An 11,387-nucleotide genomic window follows, 5' to 3' on the forward strand; every position below is an offset into this window, starting at 1 on the left:
TAATATGATTACTCGGTCTTGATTTTTACTAGGAGGAGACGACCGTGTTGCCCAAGATCGCCAAGTGAATCCTTTCAAGGCATCGTTCGCGCGAGCCGATCCGCTGATGTCCATTCTCCGTAAATGGTAGAGCGCGCCTCTCTGACAACAACAGAACACACACACACACACACACACACACACACACACACACAGGATATGTGTGTGTGTGACGTACGGCGCCTCTGCCCGGCTTACGTAAGCAGTTAAAACGTATGGGTGAGGGAGAAGGGACCATCTGTGCATCGCTCAAAGTTCTTAATTAAACACACACACATACAAACACGTATGAGGAATACAAATACATATGCATACATAAATATGTAAATTAGTTTCCCTGCGCATTGCGGTAGTCTTGTAGATCTTATTATTTACGTGCGTATCACGATGCGTCTTGGTAATTCGTTACTAAATACTGGAACCTCAACGTGCTTGTGGTTCGGGGTGGGGGTGAGGGGGAAGTCATTTCTAGTAAGATTCAACATTTTGAAATCTGAAGTTAAGCTTTTTATCGAAAGCCGAGGAGACAGGCATACATCCATAGCCGTTGTTTGGCTCCTCAGACCTAACTTGAAGCGGTGATATTAGTACTCGATTCCATTAGAAGATTAATAATGCTTATATATATATATATATATATATATATATATATATATATATATATATATATATATATATATATATTCTTTCATACTATTCCCCATTTCCCGCATTAGCGAGGTAGCGTTAAGAACAGAGGACTGGGCCTTAGAGGGAAATCCTCACCTGGCCCCCATCTCTGTGTAATGATAATAATGATGCTACTTTTTCTATAGAAATACTTGGTAAAGTATTATTTGAAGTACCACAATATAAACTTACAGTTCACGTCTTCTCTGCTACGTGGACAACCCACTTACCCTATTCTTCCTCAAAATACTTTATTATTCTAAACTCTTCCTTTCATATTTTTCCCCCCAAAACAACCCAATTCTTAATTCTAATTAACCGACCGTTTAGTTATCCCTTCGTCACTGAGGCAATTGAATGCATGCTACTACCTATTTGATTGTCTCCGTTCTGCTACATAGTTATAAGCCTTCGTTGCACCAAGTCTCTCTTCTGGGTAATTATAAGCCTCTGTTGCACTGGTCTTGTTCCTCCTGGATAATTATAAGCCTCTGCCGTACCTCTTCTGCTGGATAATTATAAGCCTCCATTGTATTACCCATTGTTCTGCTGGGTAAATCAAGCGCCATCATAGTAACACACCCTTGGGTTTATCTGGTTAATCACCAGCCTTTCCCTGTGCCAGTTATATATGTCACGTTGTTCGGCAACTCGTTGCTGTAATAACATTATCCTCACCGCTACAGTACCTGTCCTCTGCTGTAGAAATGCAGTGAGTTTTGCCTAGTAACGTGAATCGTTATGCGAGAGTGTCTGTGAATCGGAAAAGAACGCTTTCTTTCGCTTAAAACTGCTTGAATCGTCTCGTATGCTTTCTTATATTTGGTTGACATGCGGTATATTATATATATATATATATATATATATATATATATATATATATATTTTTAATTTTCCAAAAGGAGAAACAGAGGGGGGGCCAGGTGAGGATATCCCACAGGGGCCAGTCCTCTGTTCTTAACGCTACCTCGCTAACGCGGGAAATGGCGAAGTTTAAAAGAAAAAAAAAGATATATATATATAAATATATATATATATATATATATATATATATATATATATATATATATATATATATATATATATATATATATATATACAATCACTTCAGGTTATCACTATGTGTTTTGTTACACCATCTTGCGCCTCACGTCATTAAGCCATGTCTCACGGATTGACGTACATGTAGTATACACATAATCTCGCACCTACTGACGTGGGAGAACACGGGTTTACGTATGTCTTCCGTATTCCCGGTCGGCCGAGGACGACGTGAGAATACAACGTACTCGGAGGTTTTGAATGAAATCGATACGAGGATGTATGTATGAGGGAGGCGGTCGCTGGGTGAGGGAGGTAGTGTTTTCACTGGCTTGTTGTTGGGTTTAACGGCCATCGACCTATATGGGGAAGGTCATTAGGCCTGCAACTCTATTTAATGTATGACTGAGGTCATCATTTCGTAAATACCTATTGGGAAAAAGAATGTATATATGTAATTTTGACACAGTGATAAAGATATTAGATAATAATGATAAAAATGAGTGATGGAAGTAAAAGATTGAGGGACGGAGTCTGGGCTAGTGTTGGCCCGCGTATGGGACGTGTTCGGTTCCTTGGGGGGGGGGCTGATGCTGAATCCAAGGGAGAGTGTGTGATGGGATGGGGGGGGGGAATGAAGTATAGGCCCGTGACTCGTTGTGTACATGTGTCAGTGTAATGGTTTATACCATACGTTTTTCTCAAATTTTTGAAAATTTGATTTTTTTTTAAATTAGAATTCATTATATTAACTGTTGAATGAAAAAAGTGGGTCATTTTCTCGCTGGATTTTACAGGAAAATCAGCATATTTAAACCGTGTCGCCAACAGAAAAAAAAACAAACAAAAAAACATGGAAAGTTCGCCAAATATCTGACCCGTTCGATTTAAACCTCACCTCTCCTCCCAGCTGACCTGACCACCCCTTTTCCCGATACCGAAGAAAAAAAAAAACCAAAGGAAGTGAAATTTCCCGGTTTGGGTTTAACCCATCCCAATGAAAGGCCATTACCTCAACTCTTTTTAAATGTAAACTACCAATCATTTTCAAAAATTCCCTTTTTTTAAAATAATATCTATTTTTTTTAACATTTTTTTTTAATTTTATTTTTTTAAATTAACATCTCTATTTCCCCAAGGGGGAATTTCTTCCCTTTGGGGGGGTTTATCGAAAAAAGGGAAGTTAAAAATGGGAAAATAAAAACGAGACGACCTTTGACATGCAGTAATGAAAAAAAACGTTTTAAAAAGAAAAAAAATTGATTTTTAAAAAGGGAACAGAAAATAAAAAAGACAAAAAAATGGGCATTCCTGGTTTTAAGGAAATCCCAAATACCCTGTCGCCCAGATAAAAAAACAATCGAAATTCCCCCAAAAAACTCCCGCCCCAACCCACCCCCCCCCCAAACACCACCCCACGAGGAAGTTTGGTTACCAAAGCTTTAAAGGGAAAAAATCACCCTCCGGTAAAAGGGGAAAAATCGGGGTAAAACCCCCCCCCCCCCCCCCCCCAAAAAACGAAATACCCCCATTTTTTTATCACCACCTAAATTAGAAAACTTTCCCTCTCTCTTTTAAATTCCCCAATTTCCCCCTCTCCCGTGCCCAAATTCTGTGTCAAATTTCTCTCCTCCCTCTCTCCTCCTCTCTCTCTCTCTCTCACTCACTCTCCTTAAATTCTTTAAATTAAAATTGAGGTCTAAAAATCTTGGCCCGGTGCCTAATTTCCCCGTTTGTGCCATAAAAAAGAGGAGGAGAGAGAGAGAGGAGGAGAGGAGAGAGAGAGAAAAGAGGGAGGGGGACCCGTGGCGGTGGGATTGGAAAGGGAGTAGGAAGAGAGGAGGGGAAGAGAGAAGAAAAGAGAGAGGGAGAGAGGGAGGAGAGATAGAAGAGGAGAAGAGAGAGGAGGGGGGCCGGGCCTGGGGGCCCGGGGGAACAACCCCACCAAAAACCCAAAAAGGTGTCTCGGGTGCGCCACAGACGCGCACCAGCGCCACAGATTGCCGAGCTGGTGGGTGCAGGTGCCCCCCAGAAAAAAAGAAAAGAAAAAAAAAAAGCTTTCTCCCTCCTCCTCCACCTCCACCTGTCAGCTAAGCTGAGCGGAAGGAAGTCAGGGTGATGCCAGCTTAGGAGGAGGGTAGGGGGATTGGATTCGGGTTCAACTCCTCGTAATCTGCAGGCGGGGTCATTGACCTGACGTCCGCAGGATATATGTATGTATTATATGTATGATTATTACACGAAAGTTCACTTGGGACCTTACCGTGTTTCATTTTCCCCGTGGACTCATAGGAATATCTTGAGCACGCGCAAAATTGCGATCCTTTCCAATATATGTATATACATATATATATATATATATATATATATATATATATATATATATAGATAGATAGATAGATAGATAGATAGATAGATAGATGGATAGATAGGAAGCCAGCTGGCTATCGTAGGAATCTCCTAGCAAGGGGAGGAGACGACACGCATTTCCTTGAGGTAGGTCAGGTGGCAATCGCGTCTTGTTTACCTGTCGTACATCATCGGCGACAGGGTGTTTGCACGAGGGCTGGAGGAGAGGGGAGGAATGTTTTAGGCTACGTCAGTTCTTGCCTTTTGACGTAAGGAACAGGTGGAATATTTCTTTGACTCACCTGTGGTAATGTAGATGATTTAGTAAGACATGAAGGAGATAGCTGCATCAGGGTAAAGTGTGTGGAAGAAGAAAGTTAAGAGTAAATGTGAATAAGAGCAAGGTTATTAGGTACAGTAGGGGGAGGGTCAAGTCAATTTGGGGGGTGAGTTTGAATAGAGAAAAACGGGAGAAGTGAAGGGGTTTTAGATATCTGGGAGGGATCTGCCCCAGCGGAGGGAAAAACCATGGAAGCGAAGGGATCATAGGGTGGGGAGGGGGCGAAAATTTTGGGAGCCTTGAAAATGTGTGGAAGTGGGAACATTATCCCGGAAAGAAAAAAATGGGTATTTTGAAGAATAGTAGCCCAACAATGTTTGTAATGGTTGCGAGGCGTGGGCTATGGATAGAGTTGTGCGCAGGAGGATGGATGTGCTGGAAATGAGATGTTTGAGGACAATGTGTGGTGTGAGGTGGTTTGATCGAGTAAGTAACGTAAGGGTAAGAGAGATGTGTGGAAATAAAAAGAGCGTGGTTGAGAGAGCAGAAGAGGGTGTTTTGAAATGGTTTGGGCACATGGAGAGAATGAGTGAGGAAAGATTGACCAAGAGGATATATGTGTCGGAGGTGGAGGGAACGAGGAGAAGAGGGAGACCAAATTGGAGGTGGAAAGATGGAGTGAAAAGGATTTTGTGTGATCGGGGCCTGAACATGCAGGAGGGTGAAAGGAGGGCAAGGAATAGAGTGAATTGGAGCGATGTGGTATACAGGGGTTGACGTGCTGTCAGTGGATTGAATCAAGGCATGTGAAGCGTCCGGGGTAAACCATGGAAAGCTGTGTAGGTATGTATATTTGCGTGTGTGGACGTGTGTATGTACATGTGTATGGGGAGGGTTGGGCCATTTCTTTCGTCTGTTTCCTTGCGCTACCTCGCAAACGCGGGAGACAGCGACAAAGTATAAAAAAAAAAAAAAAAAAAAATATATATATATATATATATATATATATATATATATATATGAGGCAGATTATACTACATCGGGACCTGTGGGTGAGGAAGGTTGACTGGGGAGGAGCATTTAAATTTTCTTGTCTTATGTTCATTCCGTCCTAGATGGCCCTGACTCAGGGCTTTGTTTTGACAGTGTGGTGTAGGTCACCAAAACAAGACAAAACAAACAAAACAATTGCAGTGATATGTCTGTGCGACCTCCTGCAGTGTGTGTGTGTGTGTGTGTGTGTGTGTGTGTGTGTGTGTGTCTGTGTACGTCTGTCTGTGGGAGTGATACATATATCATCCGATGAATTTCGTCCGTTTGTTTACATGTATCAGCTGACGAGCGACGTCACCGTTTGTTTACATATATCAGCTGATGAGCGACGTCACCGTTTGTTTACATATATCAGCTGATGAGCGACGTCACCGTTTGTTTACATATATCAGCTGATGAGCGACGTCACCGTTTGTTTACATATATCAGCTGATGAGCAACGTCCCCGTTTGTTTACGTGTATCAGCTGATGAATGACGCGTTTGTTTACACGTCTCAGCTAATGAATGACGTCAGACTTTGTGTGTGTGTATATCAGCTGATGAGAGACATCAGAGTATGTTTACATAAGTCAGGTGACAACCCACTTCAGAGCTTGTTTACACTTTTCACCTGATGGGTGACTTGACATTTTTCTCTTTTGTTTACTAAAGTCAGCTGATAAGCGTGGGTCACCTCGCTTATCACAACATGCGTCGCTTTACACAACAGAATCATCGAAGGTTGTTCATCTTACTTCGGATACCGTTATTAAACAGGGGTACCGTTACCAGCATGACTACCGTTACCAGCATGGCTACCGTTACCGTCATGGCTACCGTTACTAAGATGGCCTCCGTTACCAGCATGGCTACCGTTACTAAGATGGCTTCCGTTACCAGCATGACTACCGTTACCTGCATGGCTTCCGTTACCGTCATGGCTTCCGTTACCAGCATGGCTACCGTTACTAAGATGGCCTCCGTTACCGTCATGGCTACCGTTACTAAGATGGCCTCCGTTACCAGCATGGCTACCGTTACTAAGATGGCTTCCGTTACCAGCATGACTACCGTTACCTGCATGGCTACCGTTACCAGCATGACTACCGTTACCTGCATGGCTACCGTTACCAGCATAGCTACCGTTACCAGCATGGCTTCCGTTACCTGCATAGCTTCCGTTACCAGCATGACTACCGTTACCTGCATGACTACCGTTACCTGCATGGCTACCGTTACCAGCATGGCTACCGTTACCAGCATGGCTACCGTTACCAGCATGGCTACCGTTACCAGCATAGCTACCGTTACCTGCATAGCTTCCGTTACCAGCATGGCTACCGTTACCAGCATGGCTACCGTTACGGGCATGGCAGGCGTTACTAAGATGGCAATTGTTCAGACGTCGTGCCTCCTGTTACAACGTAGACGAGCCGTAGCGAATTCTGGGTCTGAACCCTGTGTCTTACTAGTTAAGTGACGGGTGGGGAGGGGACGTGTGAGTGGTCGAAGGCATTGCTCTCTCTCTCTCTCTCTCTCTCTCTCTCTCTCTCTCTCTCTCTCTCTCTCTCTCTCTCTCTCTCTCTCTCTCTCTCTCTCTCTCTCGTAGGAAGCAGGGGGAGCTTGTACCGTTGTTGGTGACGCTGCAACGCTCCATCCTCTCTTTGGTTGGCAGCGCTGATGTGTGTTGTACGATCAAGACGGTCCTCCTCACCGCGCGCGCGCGCGCGCGTGTGTGTGTGTGTGGGGGGGGGGGAGTAGCATTATCCGACCTCCTCCCCCGCCCACCCCCGCCCCTTGAAGCGCAACGGTACGGGTCGTGAGGACGGCGGTACGACCCCCCCCCCCCCGACGATGCACGACGGTACGACGACCCATTGGGCGCGGCGATGCGACCCTTTGATGGTTGCCGGTACGACTAGTGAGAACCACGAAACGGGCGCGATGGTACGACGACCCTCCCCCCCCCTTGAAAGCACGACGGCACGATCCATGAGCACGTCGGTACGACCCTTGAACGCGGGGGTACGACCTGTTGGTATGATGGCATGGCTTTCGACCCAGTCAATGAGACTCGGGGGTTCGAAGGCTCGGGCCATCACATCCAAGGGTCGCACCGTCGTGCACAAGAGTCGCACCGTCGTGCACAAGAGTCGCGCCGTCGTGCACAAGAGTCGCACCGTCGTGCACAAGAGTCGCACCGTCGTGCACAAGGGATTTAACGATTATATTTATATCGTACAAGTTGCGTACGATCGGAATCAGACGTTCCCCCTCGTTATTGATAACTGGTATTTTATTTACATATTTATTTATTTATTTATTTTTGTCATAGTGCCGGACGGGGCTTGGGGCAAGTCATGCCCCGTGCATGACAGTCTCGGGGGGTGGAGGGAAAAGAGTACGAGAAGAGACGATGAAGAAATTGATTAGAACACCTGAGAGGTTTTGTACACCTGACTGTGAAAGGTAGGAGGAAGGGGAAAGGCTCCACGGATACTTCAGGGAGACTTTCTTACCCTGCACCTGTTTGGAGCGCTATCGTCTCTCTCTCTCTCTCTCTCTCTCTCTCTCTCTCTCTCTCTCTCTCTCTCTCTCTCTCTCTCTCTCTCTCTCTCTCTCTCTCTCTCTCTCTCTCTATATATATATATATATATATATATATATATATATATATTTTTTTTTTTTTTTTTTTTTTTTTTTTTTTCATACTATTTGCCATTTCCTGCGTTAGCGAGGTAGCGTTAAGAACAGAGAACTGGGCCTTAGAGGGAATATCCTCACCTGACCCACTTCTCTGTTCCTTCTTTTGGAAAATTAAAAAAAAAACAAGAAAGGGGAGGATTTCCAGCCACCCGCTCCCTCCCCTTTTAGTCGCCTTTTACGACACGCAGGGAATACGTGGGAAGTATTCTTTCTCCCCTATCCCCAGGGATAATATATATATATATATATATATATATATATATATATATATATATATATATATATATATATATATATATATATATATATATATATATATATATATATTAGGGAATTGGCTTTACCTGGCTGGTGTACAGGTGTGTGTGTGTGTGTGTGTGTGTGTGTGTGTCTGTACCTGGCCAGTCAGCCAGCTGGTAGAGGCCACGTGGTTCTGAGTCAGACACCATCATGAGTCACCACATGGTGGAGGGTGAGGGTGAGGGTGAGGGTGGTGGGTGTGTGAGGAACGGGCAATGGGTGTGGTTGGAGGTGGTTTGTTATTGTGGGAGAGGAGGAGGAAAGGAGGGGAGGAAGGTGGTGGGGAGTGAATCATGAGGCACCAGAGGGCGTTCACACTGGTATACACCTCTTATTTATTACCCCTCCCCCCCCCCTCCTCCTTCCCACACAACACCCCCCCCTCACTTCCTCTGAAAACACACACACACACACACACACACACACACACACACACACACACACACACACACACACCGATGATGTGCTTGGAGTTACAGTCATGATGACTTCATGTGTGTGTGTGTGTGTGTGTGTACATATACGTCTGTGGGTGTGCACACAAGCACTCCCTCATGTAAGTGCCTGAAGTATTAGAATGTATTAAAACTCCTTGAATATTACAAAGATTGATTCCTTGAATATGTCGAAGATTCCTTGAATATTACGAAGATTCCTTGAATATTACGAAGATTTCTAGAATATTACATAGATTCCTTGAGTATTATGAAGATTCCTTGAATATTACGAAGATTCCTTGAATATTACGTAGATGCCTTGAGTATTACGAAGGCTCCTAGAATATAACATAGATTCCTTGAATATTACATAGATTCCTTGAATATTACGAAGATTCGTAGAATATTTCGTAGATTCCTTGATAACAAAGATTCTTTGAATATTACAGAGATTCCTTGAATGTCGAGAAGATTCCTTGAATGTTACTAAGATTTCTTGAATATTTCGAAAATTTCTTGAATATCATGAAGTCTACTGATGTCTTGCGATGTCTCCAGGAAGTAACCAAAGTCTTCTGAAGTTATTTAATTAAGACGAAATTATTATCGTATTTATCTCTTCTCATATAACCTTAAAGATCGTCAAAGGTTATCAGAACAGAATGCGGATATATATATATATATATATATATATATATATATATATATATATATATATATATATATATATATATATATATTCTCACTTGTAATTGCCCTTGATAACATGCCAACGCGTTGGATCTAAACTTCGGCAACGGAGATCCCGATCCCAAACGATGTTCAATGGTGAAAGTTCAAGGATTGTGCAACAGGTGATTCAGGCAAGATGATTGCGTAATATACCCGCTCCTGGCTCCCTGACGGAACTAAGTACGCCTTGGTTTTCCGTGTGTGTTGTTCATAACCGGGGGGGAGCGCAGCCAATCACTTTGACCACTTAAGGATTTCCTTCCTTTTCTTTTTCTTCTTTCAGTTTTTTTTAAAGGTTTTGGACGTGGGGTAGTTGGGGGTTTAAAGCCGTTTAGTTTTTGTAAAAAAATAATAATGATATAAATAATTTATAAATAATATAATAATAAATTAATTAAAATAATAATGATAATAATGATAATAATAATAATAATAATAATAATAATATTTAAAAATAATAATTTATTAAAATAAAATAAATTATTGCTAAATGTTTAATTAGTATTGTTATTTTTATTATTATTATTATTTTATTATATATATTATTATTATATTATTGACAATCCTATAATGGCGGTAATGAAATTTTAAACGTTGCTGTGAGGGGGGAGAGGGATGTTTACAGGTGAAAGGGATGGTGATGTGGGGGTGTTGAAGGTGGGATGGGGAAGCCAGAGAGAGTGAAATGTGGAAAAAAAGGTCTTATAACTTGTGATCAGGGGGGGGTGCCTTCGCTAAAGCGGGGAAAATTCAGTATTTGTGTGTGTGTGTGTGTGGTGTGTGTGTGTGTGTGGGGGGGGTGGTGTGTTGGTGTGTAGGTCACAGACTGCAAACTCTGTTTACCCTCGGGGAAAAAAAAAAAAATATTTGGAATATCCAGTTTCGAAAATTTTTTGTGTGAAGTTAGTTTATTGTTTCCTTTGTTTCTGGTATTTGTTTAGGCAGTGACCCTCCCCCCCATCCCCCCCCCCTCACTAGCCTGATTGCTTTGACTGCAAGGCTGAAATAACACGCTTCAGCAAGCGCGCGCGGCGGCTCACACACACACACACACACACAACGTATAACCTACATATTATATATATAATATATATATATATATATATATATAGATATAATATATATATAATATATATATATATATATGCCAGAAACAATCCGTAGAGATAAAAGAGGAAACACGAGAATCCTGAGCGCTTTCGTGTATTACCACATCTTCAGAGGACTAGTTAGAGGGAGAAAATGGACACGATAGAGTTTACGTGTTACGGAACCGGAGGAAACATGGCATAGGGTCGTGTGTTTATTGTATCGTTCTGCATATATCAGAGAGAGAGAGAGAGAGAGAGAGAGAGAGAGAGAGAGAGAGAGAGAGAGAGAGAGAGAGAGAGAATCATCAGCTCATGCTCTGATCTCAAACTCTCAGTCGGCCAGTTCAAGCCGATTTATATATAACGGGGGAACCACCTCATTTCTTTTAAGTGCTGACGATGGCACGTTTTCGAACACTCACACGGCCCCCAAGAGGCGAGCGTGTGGGAGGTGAGGAAGGGGTGTGCTGGTGTTGCTTTGACACCGATGTTGTGCCGTGAGGAGGGTAGTGGAGGTAGGAAAGGTGCATGTGGTGAGGGTCCTGAGGGGGAGGTTAGGGGGTGATCTCCTCTTTGCCTGCGTTGCATTGCTCTCCCCCTCTTCCCCCTTTTACCTCGTAGAGGGGAGAAAGGTGAAGGGGGGGGAGAAGGGGACGCAAAAGGGGGAAGGGCATGTCCCACTGTGAAGCGAGTGGACAGTGTTGCATTC

At 43.2% G+C, this 11,387-nt stretch overlaps 1 protein-coding gene across 2 annotated transcripts in view; it reads left to right on the forward strand.

Annotated features, from left to right (window-relative positions):
* The window catches only part of Lk6 (Lk6 kinase), a 501,002-nt gene that overhangs the window by 293,113 nt on the left and 196,502 nt on the right, over positions 1-11,387 (forward strand). The gene's annotated exons all lie outside the window — the stretch shown is intronic.

Source organism: Panulirus ornatus, chromosome 46, assembly GCF_036320965.1.
Source record: "Panulirus ornatus isolate Po-2019 chromosome 46, ASM3632096v1, whole genome shotgun sequence".
Lineage (NCBI taxonomy): Eukaryota > Metazoa > Arthropoda > Malacostraca > Decapoda > Palinuridae > Panulirus > Panulirus ornatus.